Below are 15134 nucleotides of genomic sequence, written 5' to 3' on the forward strand. Positions count from 1 at the left end.
GCGATACAGGTGCCAAGTGCGAATACACAGCGATCTACTGCGAACGCCTGAGTTCGTCGAGCTCCCGTTCCAAGTACAATAAAACACGACGAGCGTAATTTACGAGGCAGGTCATGCATGCGGAACCCTCGTGGATACTCGGAAGTAGAATGACGCACATGAATAAGTTAGAGAAAAAAGCTAACGGCGCTGGTTTCTCGGTAAGGCGCGGCGTGTCTTTCTTTTTTTCCTGTTATAGGGCGTATTCATCTGTTCAGCGTAGAGGATATTCATCTGTGCACCGTTTCATGTTAGCTTTGAGTGCGTGCACTCATAATGACGCGAATCAATGCCAATAATGAGTTAAATATTCAAGTTTTGTGAGCTCTGATATCAATCTGTTTCCTTTTTTTTTTGAAAATTTAGCCACTACCGAAAGCGCAAGGTAACCAGTAACCTCCAAATTGACAGCATTTCCGAGGAATTTCACAATAACCGTAAGCAGGAATTAGGGAAAATCCAGCGGAGAAAGGGCGACTTATCTCTCTCTCTCTCTCGATATATATATATATATATATATATATATATATATATATATATATCAGTAATCATCACAAATTGCCTTCTTTCATCAAGTATATTTGTTTATCCTTTTAAAGTAGATCATTGCTGTAAAATTGCAAACTTAGGAGAGCAGGCACGAGGCCAATAAGACCTCGTCGCCTACCAATAATTGCAATACCTCTGTGAGATTGCAGAGCCTCGCTGAGAAGGAACGAGGAGAGGGGAAACAGGGGGGGGGTCTATTTAGAGTTAATCACGACTATAAAGACCAACACGAAAAGACGCCAAGCAACGAATAGGATAATTAGCTGTGGTTGAAATTAAAAAGTAATAAACAATTAGGAAAAAGGCGGAAAATGAATATCGACGAAAAGACAACTTGCCGCCTGGGGGAGACGAAGCCATGACCTCTGCAATACTAAATAAATAAATAAATAAATATTTATTTGTGGATAAAGATAGATATATTTTATAAATAAACAAATACATCTACAACAGCGCATGCGTAAACCGCCTGGTTTGTTGATTTGTTCGCTTGCCAACACTAGCCGTAAATTTCATATCCCAGTGCAGCACCATTCTTTGTAAATTGCTCAGTAGGCGACGTCGCCGTTCGGGCTGGGTCTCTGTGGTTGTTCATTTAGCATTTCTTATAGTGCGTAGCCCTCTTTGCTTGGTAAATCTATGTCGGTTTATCTTGGGACGGACCTATTTATGTTGCCCAGTGCACTGAGTTAAAGAGAAGCCGAAGAGTCTGTCGAATTCAATAAGACGCTCATATACGGATGCGGGAACCTTAAAAACCATGCGCGTAAAATTTTGGGCGGGATTTTTCACTTAGGAACGACGTAATCGCCGGTCAAAATTGCGTTGTCGCTCCGCCCCAGGTCGAGCGCAGCGCGCTGCTGCTGACGCTGACGATACGAGCGGAGACCGGAAACCGCGGTGTAGTGACGTCAGCACTGGTGTTCCGCTCCTTCGCAGTCTCCGCGACCGTGCCTGACCGCGCTTGTTCCTGCGTGCGTGCCGTCATAATCTGCCTCGCTCGAGCTTGAATTCCTTTGTTTGTATGTATGTAGATTGGTAGTTGACGTGGGCAGCATCAATTGAAGTGGTGGGCAGATCATGCCGGCGTTCTGTTCAGTCTCAGGCTGCACGAACACCAGCGGCCGCGACGATGTTCCATTACTCCCAGCAAGACAAGCTTGCAGCTAAGTGGGAGGCTGCTGTGAATCGAAAGAATTTCAAGCGCTCAAGAACAACAGTGCTATGCTCTAACCGCTTCCATGACGACTATTGCTACCAGAGTTTATCAATAATGCGTGAATGAGTGAGAGTACGACTTTCTGCTAGCAAGCTTCCTAAATGCAGCGGAAAAAGGTCGGGGCAACGAACGCACAAAGGCGGGACGGGTGCGGGCGGACGGATGTTAACTGGTCTTGGAAGACCTTAAGAATACACGAACTCGTCCAAACCTAGATTTTGATTCATTGCTAGCTCCTTCGTGTTAGCACGCTGAACAGACGGTAAGCACATCCTTAACGCAGGTTCCGTCGCAAACCGCCGTTAATTTTCTTTGCGCACGTGTGTTGTGAAACAGCGAACATGCAGCTACCATTATGCAGTGCAAGTGTAACGTTTTCATGTGTTTGAAAGCCGGCTCGCGCCAGGATACTGCGCTCCCCCTCGCGCACAGAGAGAAAGCGGCTGTCTCACGTAGCCGATGGAATTCACCGCCTTTACGGCTCCGGTTGCCAGTAGCGTGCAGATGGCGCGCTGATGAAGGCCACTAACTTTTCCCGCGTGTAAACCGCCTGTGTAGACTGCCGACAGCTTTGGGGCAGTGCACAAATGCCGACTATCGCTACGCTCCTTACGTTCCACGAGGAGGCATGCAGGAACATAACAGTACAATTGTTTGCCCGGAAACGAACTCACTGGATCGCTGAATACAGCTTTGTAAAAAACATACTCATCAAACAACATTTCTTACACGAGGAGATGCTAATACTTCGCTTTCGTTCGCGTCGAAAGTACTGCTTGCTACCCGCCGTGGTTGCTCAGTGGCTATGGTGTTAGGCTGCTGAGCACGAGGTCGCGGGATCGAATCCCGGCCATGGCGGCCGCATTTCGATGGGGGCGAAAACACCCGTGTACTTAGGTTTAGGTGCACGTTAAAGAACCCCAGGTGGTCGAAATTTCCGGAGTCCTCCACTGCGGCGTGCCTCATAATCAGAAAGTGGTTTTGGCACGTAAAACCCAATTTTTTTTTTGCTACCAGCATGTTTTGTTTCTTGGAGAGGCCGGCTACGTATACATGTAGGGAGCAACGCCGAACTCCTGAGAAAAACGCAAGCTCTCTAAATTTACCATTACCGTCTCACCAAACCACAGCGCCAAACCATAGAATAAGGAACCGAATTGGCAAAACCACCTTGCACCGTGATTCATGTGTGGCGGCAGCGGCCGGTCCGGACGAACGCCAATGTTGACGTTACGAGGCGGCCGACCAATCACAGGCGGAAACGAGGCGCGCGAGCTGCCCGAGTCTGCTGCTGCACTTTTCGTCGAAATAAAATCTGTTTGCACTTTATTTCGCTCAATTTCGATGCGATATTCGAATTCGGAGGGTTGAAAACCATTACATACAGCTCTTCACTCATTTTTTCTGGATAACTCTTCAGCTTCCCTTTAATGCCACAGACGTCGTGCAACGTTGTTGCTATTGTCTTAGCATGTCGATGTCATCGTCAACATGCGGAGATTGCGGTGGCTGTCATTATCACATTGGGAAGTAGTATTACTATACTGAACGTGCACCAGCTATCATGCCTCATATATGCATGACCTACCGTGTCCTTGCGCGGGCAGGCGAACTTGACAGGCTACTACTTTTCAGAAAAAAAAGAGCGTCGGTCTGGATAAATTTAGCTAAATATGTGCATGTCAGTGTCAAATAATGCATTGGTTTACTGCCAGTACAATCTTCATTCCAACAATATAATATTCTGAAAATATGGAAATCAGAAATTATGAAATTCATGTGGGCGAAAGACAGTCGAGATGAAAAAACTTGCAAGGACTTCGAGTTACGGTCGGTCACTTCCTGGCGCAACCAAATACTTCAGGTAACAAACAAGCCAAAACAACGAACTCGGAGTTTCATCGAGCCTTTTAATGAGTTTGGACAGTGGGGGAGGGGTACTATATTGCAAAAATTTGAATCCCTAATTACGATGCCAAAATAATTAGGGAACCATTCTAGTTAATCAAGAAAAGTTACGCATCCAAGAACAGTCCCCTAATGTAGTGCCCTTCTATTAGGAGAAGACTGCGAGAACAAAGGTTGGACGGGGAACATTTTTTAGCCGCGTTTATGTGCGAGCACTGAAATTTGGTAGAACGCAAGCGCCACGCAAGGAAACAGACTGCAAAAGATACGTTACTGCAGTGCTAGTGTGATCAGTGCTAGTGCTACTGCAGTGCTAATGCGACCACAGTGCTAGGAGATTAAGACAGCGCATCTTGATTCCGGTCAATAAATTTAGTTAAGTACAACGATCAATGGCAAAGTACACACAGCCGCTTAGCTGGCTTTCACATTCTCTAAAATGTTCCTCGCGCGAAAAGCTACGCCTATTACTGAAGTTAATTTTACTGGACATATTAGAGTATTTGGAAATGACAGTCTACATATAGAATGTTGCAATATATCCGCCAGTCTGAAAGAAATATCAGGCTGGATCTGCGGAAAGATTACTGTATAACAAATTCCGAACATATCGGTGACTCCTAATAAGTGGCACTGCGCAAATGTTCGAGAGTCAACGTTGCCATTGCACAAGCCGAACATAGAGAGAAAGACAGATACAGAAGGGAGTAAGAAAGGCAGGGATGTCAACTGGACTGTCCAGTTTGCTACCCTACACGTGGGCAAGGAGATGGGGGATGTAGCCCGTCAAATTACGGTACAATCTTGTCAGCAGTGCGTTCAATGGGGCTGGTTGGTTCATCTTTAGAATAAAAACAGGAACAGTGCAACACCGGGCGAGAGAGTAAAGTTCACAGGCCAGAGCACTGGCTAGTGCTAATCAGCGTTCGGTTCTGTGCTCTTTACTCGCTCGTCCTGGGTTGCGCTGTTCATGCTTGCATACAAATCTTGTCACCTTTTCTGAAACACTCAGTTTTCATAAAATCCCAATAAAATACAGAAAACTCTCTTGTAGCTCCTATCTGAATGTATTAGGAAGTATTGTCGACTTAACATACCACTTAATGAGTAATCGAATGCTCATTATCCGAGTGCCCATACGTATACCGCTGCTGCAATTTTCATTCAGTTAATTCAAGTACGAAGTCACATTCTTTGCTTGAATACTCTCAAGTAGCATTAATGACAGTTTTGTACCTGGACAAATCGTAATCGTAAACAGCGTTAATAACAGTCTTGTACCTGAACAGTGCGTTTCGATGACAACGCTTTTCTGTGGCTAGAAAAAAGCTCATATATTTACGCACGTTTAAATTCAGGAGTCTCGCACCTATGCTCTATGTGCAGCAGCCCATCCTGCTGAAATGAGATAGTAAATACAAATTTTTGCAACTTACGTGAAATAAATAATATTGCCACATCTTTCCCGCCTCCTTCTAGGCTGTGACAATGGTGGAGGTGCGGGGTAGGATTGCCTCATGCTCGGCACCCCTTCGCGGAGCCATACATCGAACGCGGAATCACCTTCGTTCGTCGAAACTCCTGTTCACCGATACAGTCGCCGCCTGCTAGGCCTGACGCCCGAGTTCAACCCTTTTCGGGACCCTGCAGGAACGTGTCTAAAGACTTCCGCCATGGCCACTGCAACTCCATCGCCGGTGACGCTGCAGAACCCTAAGATACCAGAAAGTTTCCATGGTGACACTTTCGGTGATGTCCAAAATTGGCTGGACCAATTTGAGCGTGTCGCCAGTTATAATGATTGGAGCTCCCAGCAAAAACGGGCTAATATCTATTTTGCGCTTCAAGACAGTGCGCGGATGTGGTTTGTGAACCGGAAGGGAAGTTTGAGCACATGGGATGCCTTCCGCACCCGGTTGCTAGACACATTGACTAGTAGCGACAGAAGAGACAACGCGCCATCCCGTATTCAAAAACCAAACGAGAGTGTTGCCATGTTTGCAGAAGACATGGCCCCCCTTTTCCGCATAGCCGACCCTGAGATGGCGGAATAAAAGAAGTTGCGCTATCTCATGCGCGGAGTGCAGAAACTCTTTGCCGGACTCGTGAGGAACCCACCGCCGACAGTGACCACGTTCATGGCTGCGCTCCTGCATACCGTTTTGCGACTAAGTGGTACAACTCACCGAAAGACCACGGCTTATCATCTCCAAACCAATGGGCTGACAGAACGTTTGAATAAGACTGTGGCAGACATGATGAGTATGTACATCGACGTCGACTGTCGGCCACAAAAACTGGGACGAGATTTTACTATATGTTACATTTGCGTGTAACATGGCTCGCCAAGAGACAACACGCGTGACACCTTTGAACCTCGTTTACGGCCGAGAAGTGACAACAACGTTGGACGCAATGCTGCCACACGGGTGCGGTGACGACGAGACTGGTGCCGAGGAGTTTACGTAACGCGCAGAGGAAGCCAGGCAGCTTGCACGTTTGTGAATCCAAGAACAACAGGAATCCGATGCCCGGCACTACAATCTTCTACACAGACCCGTCACATACAACGTCGGTGACCAGGTGTGGGTCTGGACTCCAATTCGTCGCCGGGGGCTGTCTGAGAAGCTTTTGCGAAGATACTTCGGCCTGTACACATTTGTGCGCCGCATCAGCGATGTGAATTATGAAGTTTTCCCCGACCGTCATAAGTGCTCCAAACGCCGACAGCATCTGCCCGAGGTTGTGCACGTGCTTCGTATGAAGCCATACTTTTCCTCATGACCTCAACTTTGCACCATCTGTGCGCAGCCCTCGGAGGTTGGTGCATTGGGACGATGCCTTTTTTCCAAAGGAGGGGCAAATGCCACATCCTATATGGTCGCCGCGGGTATGTGCCAGGCGACGAAAACGACGCTGAAGTAGCGCGCGGGTAGAGAAACAAAGACGACAATGACGTTGCGTAGACTGCTCTGATAAAGTGCTTTTAGACGTCGTCAACACCGGCTTTGCCGTCGCCAACTAGGCGGTGACAATTATGCAAATAAATGTCATGTTTGATTTATTTAATTGATTTAATATAGGAGAAGCAAGGAGCAGTTTGTGGTAAAAATGCAGATAAATGTTTTGGAATGCATATCCTGTGGAAAATTATTCCATTAATTTTCGTACCTGCTGGCTCACAAAATATAAACGTTAAAGAAAATACATCACTTAGAATCAATATCTTTCTACAGTTACAGGTGCCGAAGCAAGGGATGCTCTTTCTGAATCCGACTTAGTAAAAATACCATACGGCGATCAGCTTTAAGCTATCTGCTGGCTTCGCTCATGCGATGTTGCGCGCTATTGCTCACTAGGCTCCGCGAGATCATTGGTTACGGTGCCTCCAGAAAGTACTCTGACAGGACTTCTCATCTCTGAGCTAAAGAAACAAGAAGTCCATAAAGTATGCCTAACCGAATTCCGATTAACCTTCAGTAACCTCGACATATATTTTAGCTCTTTCAGTGCGGAGGTGAGAAGTGCTGGGCTATGGTACGTGGTAAAGGTGGCGCCTGTGCACAAGTGCGCTTACCGTCGCCGCTCCGTTTGCAGCAGGTCGATCTTAGTCGCATCCATTACAGAAAAAAATACCAAATGCGTCACTTACAGTCCTGTGTTGAGGTTTCTCGAAAATAGCCATTCCTTTTCTACACAAGTTACTACCTTTCACGAATGATTTGTTTTTCTCAGGCTGCTGGTTATGTTTGCTATACCGTTTTAATTCACTGTGCTAAAGCTTCCGGCACTGCTCGAAACAAACTCTTGCTTTTCAAACATCTTAAGCTTCCGACTGAGAATAATGTGCTCAAATGGCTTGCATCTGGCTTCCAATTGGCTTGCGTTGCACGGAAACACTAAATATCCTATAGATAACTTCAATGAATCGTCCCATATATCCATGGGGCTCTTGCATTGCCCAGGGGGCGCTGCGAAAAAGGTGCTAAAAAGCGCCCTCTGTCCTAAAATGGGCCTTACCAAGCTCGGTCGTCTGCTTCGGAAAGCACGTTTACAATATGGACCCGCCACTTTCGGTTGTGTTGTATCACGGCCTGCAGCGAATATCGGGCGCCGAAGATTTTTTCAGGGGTGGCACGCTGCGTAAAGGCAAGAAATTATGCAGTGACGAATACGTGTACGCCGTTCAAGAATTAGGCGGCGAAGTTTTAGCACGGTGTCAATCGCAAGTGAAGCGAGTCGCGTACGAAGTGGAACTACAGGTAAGGTTTGCACGCTAGCTGCTAGATTCAGGCGCACAAACGCGTTGAAATGCTTGCTATAAATAATTCCACAGCAGCGATAAGCAGACATCATGTGTACGGAACTGCTCTAGCACACGACGGTACGCGCCGCGATCTACAAACTGCCCGAGCGCACGATCGTACGCGCTGCGACGGCAGCGGTCTTTCGACATGCCGCGAAACGGCGGGCCTCCTGCAATCTTTGTTGAGTGCAAGTAGTTATGCCTTCGTTATAGTAGCGACCATCTGTACCTTTTAGTAACTGGTAATAACTGATGCAATGCATATGAGCTCGCACGTACGTGCGAATCGTGCTGCAGCGCGAGCTCGTGCGCTGCTCGCTTGATGTAGCTTTTAATGACAGCGCTCGAACATCGATTTGCTGCAATCGATACTACATTACTGCGCTGCCTCAACCTGCTGGCTTGAGGTCAAGGATGAGCGCATTTAAGTCTCTTAACCTGTGCTGCTCGTAGTGGAGTAATGAATTGTCGTCGATAGAGCCCGACCATTTGTGCTAATTTGTACACACCTGGTCACTTCCCCACTTCGCATCAGCCAAATTGTTAATTGTCGCTGTGGCCGGGTCAAGAATCGTGAATTACAAATCATGCCTGCTGCTATGTCGGTCTGCTGTCGGGACTGTAGGTGCAAAAGACCGAAATTTAGAACGCAGATAATCAAGCAAGCTTCAAGACAGGCGAAGCAATCAGCACGGCGCGAAGTTTCGCTTACTCAGCGCGACGAACTGCAGCTATGCAGCGCGCCCGACGCTCCACTTCGTGAGGACTTGAAGGAAAACGGTAGAATCTGATGTTGGGATTCAGGCCTTCTTGTTCATGGCAGCCCACGACGTAGAAGTAATGACGGTGACGCCTTTTCGAGGCTGGGCTAGGTCTCTCCGGATCGGCGTCACAGATTCCTTGTGCTCCCAGCATTAAGTCCCGCGGCACACGGAGAGTATGTTTTCGTGGAACTATAGACTGCGGCGAGCTCGCAGCGTGGTCGGCGTGGTCTGTGAGAAGTGACGAGCCTTTTCGCACTCGCAACAGGGCATAAAAAAGTGCGAATCGACGCAAAACTCGGCCTAGAAACGTGCTTCGCCACAGGGCTCAATACGACCCAAGCTGGTACGACCCAGATGTCGTTTCCCGCGCCGCCACCAGGCGTCGCTACTATACCTCAAACTCCAGCGCAAGACGCCCATAGGCTTTGGTGCCCTTCAAGATGCAGTGCTTAACCTTTCAATTTTTCCTAGAGGATTCAAATATTTCATCTACAGTTTATCAATTGTGGTACTTTGTATATGACTGTATCTGTTGTGTCACGATTCTTCCGTTTAGATGCATAATTTCTCTTGTACGATTTCAACACCTCTGGGTCAGTTAAGTCTTCAATGAATTAAACCATACTCATCAATAGTTAATTGTAAAGCATGTAATTCTGTTGATATCACCGATACCGTAACCCTACGTTAGCTTGCTTAATCGTAACGTCTCTTTTGCCTAAGTCATGATAATTTTTTTAACGGTAAGTATGTGGTGCACTGAAAGGCGGAATATGCGTCTTATGTAAGACGTTCATTTAAATTGTCTCGCACTGAACCTTCCAGGGAACATGAGAAAACCTTTCTGCCTATATTTTAGCCAAATTATTTCTGTAAATGCGAAGTAAACATATCCTTTCACAGCGGTGGACCTTTCTTACACTGGCCTGGCCTTATCTGTCCGTAGCGCCGCGGCATGGCAGCGCTGTCAGCTGTTGAAGATGGTGGTTATGCTGGACACCTCCACTGCATACAAGCAACGAAGTATGATTCGTTTTTCATTGAGCAAGGGACGAAGGCTTATCGAAATCAACAGGGCTCTGCAGCCCACGTATGGGCAAAGGTGTCTCGCTTTGAGAGGTGCGAGGTCGTGGTGTTGTCAGCTTGCAAAAGGCCGTGAAGACATGCCTGAGGATGAATTCCACAGTCAGCCGGACGAATGCCACCACATCGGCATGTCTAATTTAGTGCTGCGATGGGACAAATGTCTGAACCAGTCTCCGCAACGGAGCCAAGGAAAGCATTGGAGAAATTAGCTGTGGCGGGAATTGAATGTAGAAAATAATGAGCAAAATTGTGCTACCAATTGTGCTACGGCGACGGCTATAAATGCGTCCACTAATTTGGGCATTTAGGTTCGTTAGACCTAGCCCTGGGCGTGTTAGCCAGTGCCATAGAAAGCGATGGTGGGCGGATGTGGAACGTCCCTTTTTTGCTACATGGCACCACGTAACGCGTGAACTTATTAGAACAGGCTCGTGTGGCAAAATTACTCTCGTATGCTGCCCTATGGCATCAAGGCTGATAGATTCAAGACTCTCGCCGTGAATGAACCAGAAGAAGAAAGGAAACCGAGGGGCTCAATTTCTGTTAATCATAATGATAGAACTCCTACAGACAATGAGGCGAAAGAAAGCATCGTGTAATTTAGCTGTGGTTGAAATTGAATGTAAAAAAGCAATCAAGAAATCGGAAAGGAATGTGGTCGAAAATGTAACTTTCTGCCTTGGTAGCCAATCCCACCATCTCCACATTGCGTCTGCGTTGTACTACCGATTTTGCGTCTGCGACGGCTACCGGTATACATTCTTCACATAAAACATCAATATTGGCAGAGAAAAGAAACAAAATAGATGCAAAAGGATCATTTGCGTTACGCCTTATTCGTCAAACATTTGGTGGAACTTCACATCATTAATGAGTGAAAACTACTTGGGTTGGAAAAATAGTTTTGAATGAGGCTGAACATCGTGGTCCTTACTGCCTACTATGGTAACTTAGGTTAGTTTGATGGAATGGAATGCTTTTTTTAAAGCCGAAGAAAATCTCTACGATAGACACAATAATTTTCCGTATTAAGGCGCTACACTTCTGTAATAATCCATGCTCTATGAGCTGCCTTACATTTTACCGCGTAAGTTGTTATGGGCTCATTCTGATAGCTCTTTCGGTTGGTGACTCTGTCCACCGCGGCAGCCGCCGGTGCCCGGTATCCGTAGGAGCTATCGCCGGGGAATGCGAAAAAAAAATACTCATCCGCCGCCAAGATTGAGCCCGGGCCCGCTGCGTGGGAGTGAGCTGCTCTACCACTAAGCCACGCCAGAGCTTTTTTTCTTTATTACGTGGAAAACAAAACTGAAGATATATTACAGAGCGGGCACAGCTACAAACTCAAAACTCGTGCAAAGACACAAATGAGGCCAACTAGTGCTACTGGTCTCGCGGAAGTTGCTGAGCATCGTACACATTTTTCACATAAGCAGCAAGCAGCACGAATGAAGGATTTTGTAGATCGCGGGCTTTCAGCATGGCGATTACACAGTCCACATCTCCATGATCTGTATAAACTAAGAGCTGTGTAGCTGCTCGTATTCTTGAACGGTAGAAACCTAATTGAATATGGAGTAATGTCAATGTTTTTTCTAAGCGTCCGTTGGAGAATGTCCCCAAAAATACAGCATCCCTACAATCTAAGAAACACCAATCTGTGGTCTAGGCACGTGGACAGAGTCGACCGTTTGTTGGACACGGCACAAAGCAGCCCCTCGAACAAAACCAAAGTTTAACATTGTAGCGTGCATTTGACACAAGATGTGACATGCGCACCACTAGCGTCGATACGCACACGCTTTGCATTGCAGTTCCGCTATATTCCACCAGGTGTCCCGCCATGTAGCACTCACATGTGGCAGTTACATGCAGCAGTTGCATGCTGCGCGTGGGTGGACCTGGTTAATTCAAACAGGCTAGGCGGCTATCTGTCACCGCCTCGTTTGGAAGGGGATGCTTACAATTTGTAATAATAAATAATAATAATAATAATAATCTTTATTACAAATAATGAAATTGTACATATCATTTTGCTAGGTCTGCCTAAGCCTTCTGTGGGCTTGTATGGCAGAAACTTGGCAGTCAGGGCAATGCATTATGTACCTTATTACAGACAAACTAAATGTCAAACTAAAAAAAAAGATAAGAAAGACCGTTTCACAGGTTTTTCAGGTAAACATGCCCAGTAAACAAACCTTAATGTTCAAATGAAAACACGTAGCACTCAACAACCATTACAATTGAGTAAACATGGCACAATATGTAAACATAGTCACAACCTATCTAGAATGAAAAAAGAAAAAAAAATTGTGAAAACAGCTATAACAGTCCGACATTCATTTTGGCAAAGACCACACTACAACAAAAGAGACTTTATACAAGTGTGAACTATTCTATCACTGCCTTGAGGGCCTTTTTTAATCCGCATGCGTGCTTCTACCAGAAATGAAGCCATACTGGGAAGGTGATAAGATGGTATGTTTTAAAACGAACCCCTCAATCGCTTCAAGCACGTGTCTTTCCAACAGTTGCGCTAAGAAAGGAAGAACAGAGATGGGGCGATAGTTCTCTGGCTTCGAGGCATCTCCGCCTTTGAATATCGGTATCACACGTGCTCTCTTTAGTGCATCTGGTATTATGCCAGTATCAAGGATTCTATTAAAGATAAAAAGAAGCGGATCAGCCAAAACTCTGACGTTGCGACATATGTCTTCTGCTGTTATGCCATCAAGTCCGACAGCACGGCTTTTTCTAGATCGATGCAACAGTCGATACAAGTTTTCTTTATTTATTGGTGGAAGAAATGCCGAATCTAGTATTGAACTAAGACCACCATTGAGACCAACAGGATCATTGGGTCCATCATTATCAGCGCAAATCGAAGAAAAGAAATCATTGAAGCTGTCCGCCAGATTTTGATTGATAGATACAAATTTTTTTGTTATCGGATCCAAATACGTACCTGGATAAGAGCGTCTAAGCTCATTTACCACGGACCACATTTCAGCGGGTTTATGACGCGAGGAAAAAAATTTATTACGATAGTAGTTCCTCTTACAACAGCGTATCAGTGCTGTAACTTTGTTCCGGGCTGCTCGATAGAGACATTTTAGTGTTTCGTCATCAGGGTGCTGTCGACACCGCTTCCACAAGTTTTCCTTTTCTTCAGTAGCTGTTATTATGCGATTGCTCAGCCAGTATAGGTGTGGTCTTCGTTTTCGAACCAAGACTGTTTTTCTACATGCCTTCTTTAAATCGGAAATCACCGTTATAAAATTATTATATACACTGTTCGGACAGCTATTTGTTAGCATTGCGTTCCAGTCATAGTGGGAAACTAGTCGGTCGAAATTAGAGTGATCAAATATTTCAATATGTTGGGATTCTTTACTTTGGAATAGCTGGGAACTGGGGAATGAAAGCTGGCATCCTATAAAATAGTGGTCTGCCAGCTTTTTGGTCACTCGGACGGAACTGATATTTGAAAAATCTATTGAACGGACCATCACGTGGTCAATACAGGAAGTCACAACACGAGACAAAAGAAGCTCCTCTCGTGTAGCCTCGTTAACAGCCGACTCAATGCCATAGTCAGCTAGGATGTTCAAGTAATTGGTAACCATGGCTTTCTCCGAGTTTAAAATGTCTATGTTAATGTCTCCAACGAGACAAACGTTCGAATTAGGAGGTAGGCAACAGAGATTTTGTTTTAGTTCCTTCAAAAATGTTTGCACATGTTCGGAGGGGGGCGATAAATCGCAGCTAACAACAAAGCCACATTAGAATTTTCCAAGCGGAAGGCGAGGCATTCCGCCCCCGTAAAAGTAAACGTCGTAGTTGTAGTTACCCATTTAGACTTGATGAATACTGCAATACCACCACCTTTCCTGGCCGTTCTCGTAAAAAAGTATTCTTGGTAATTCGGTAGATGAAACTGCGACAACATATCATCTTGAACATTTATCTCCGAGAGTACAAATGCATCCACTAAGGGCATGACGTCAGCAACACCGACAAGAAACTGATCCCAGTATTTTCTTATGCTTCTTATGTTTATCTGAACGACTGAAAAAGAAGGCTTGCCACAATTTTCGAAAATAGATCCCAATGAAGCGAAGTCCGGGAGAGAAATGTAGTTTATCGCCATGAGTTTAAAGCATCTTATCGATATCTGTGACCGAGGCAATCCTGATGAAAGTGCCTCCGTCTTCCTTTCGTGCAAAGATCTTTGCTTTCCTTACCCAGACAAACTTATAGCCGTTTTCTTTGCCTTTAGACCGAGCTTTCCAAAAAAGTTCCTTAGTAGCTTGGGTGAGGTTTTTATTGAGATACAGAGCAGGTACATTTTTTGTCTGTGCCAAAACACGAAGTTTGCCGCGAGCAGCAAGCCAAGTGTCCCGCAAAAATGGGGACGAGAATCTAATGAGCACGATAGGCGTTTTATCTTTTCTGGCAGGTAAACGGTGGATCGCAACTATGTCGCGGGGTTCAAAATCTATTATTTCTAGCTTCTTTGCGAGATCCGCGATAGCAGTTAGCAAGTTTTCTCCCGATGAAAACGGAAGCCCGTGTAGCTCAACGTTCGATAGTCTGTTATACTGCTCACAGCCATTAATATCAGCCCGCAACTGAACCATCTCAGTGGATTGGGTATTCACCGTTTCCGTCAGCGACAGAACTTGAGTTTCTAGGCTTTTCAAGGCCGAATCAGACTTTTTTTGTCTGTATCGCAACAGTGTCATAGGCCGAAGACAGAAACTGTACAGAATTTTGCAGCTCAACTACAGTCTCTTTCACTGATAGCACTTCATCTATTTTTGGTTTGAGAGCTAGGAGCTCGTCGAGCTTTTCTCGGAAAGGCAAAAGAACAACCATCATGTCCTTAATACCCTTTAGTTCTTCTCTGAAAGCATTTAATTCCTTTGCGAATGAGCCAGGATCATCAGTCACTGCAGTTACTTGAAAATTAGCGGCTGTCAATAAGCTGTTATCGCTTGCAGGTGTTTTGCATTGCTTACATTTCCAGGCCTCTCTTTTTGCCACGCCCATTGACGCAAACGCATTTTCAGCCACACCCGAACAGTTTTTGCCAAGGTGATAGCCCAGTTTGCAATCCAAGCATGTTAGGAATCTGCCATCACCTGGCAGCTTCTCCGAGCACGATTGACATTTGGTTCGGTCAGGCATGGTCACACACACACAAAAAAAAATTGACAAGGCTGAATATACTGTTCGCTAAATACCTATCGCATCAGCACAA

Source organism: Dermacentor variabilis, chromosome 11 (assembly GCF_050947875.1).
Source record: "Dermacentor variabilis isolate Ectoservices chromosome 11, ASM5094787v1, whole genome shotgun sequence".
NCBI lineage: Eukaryota > Metazoa > Arthropoda > Arachnida > Ixodida > Ixodidae > Dermacentor > Dermacentor variabilis.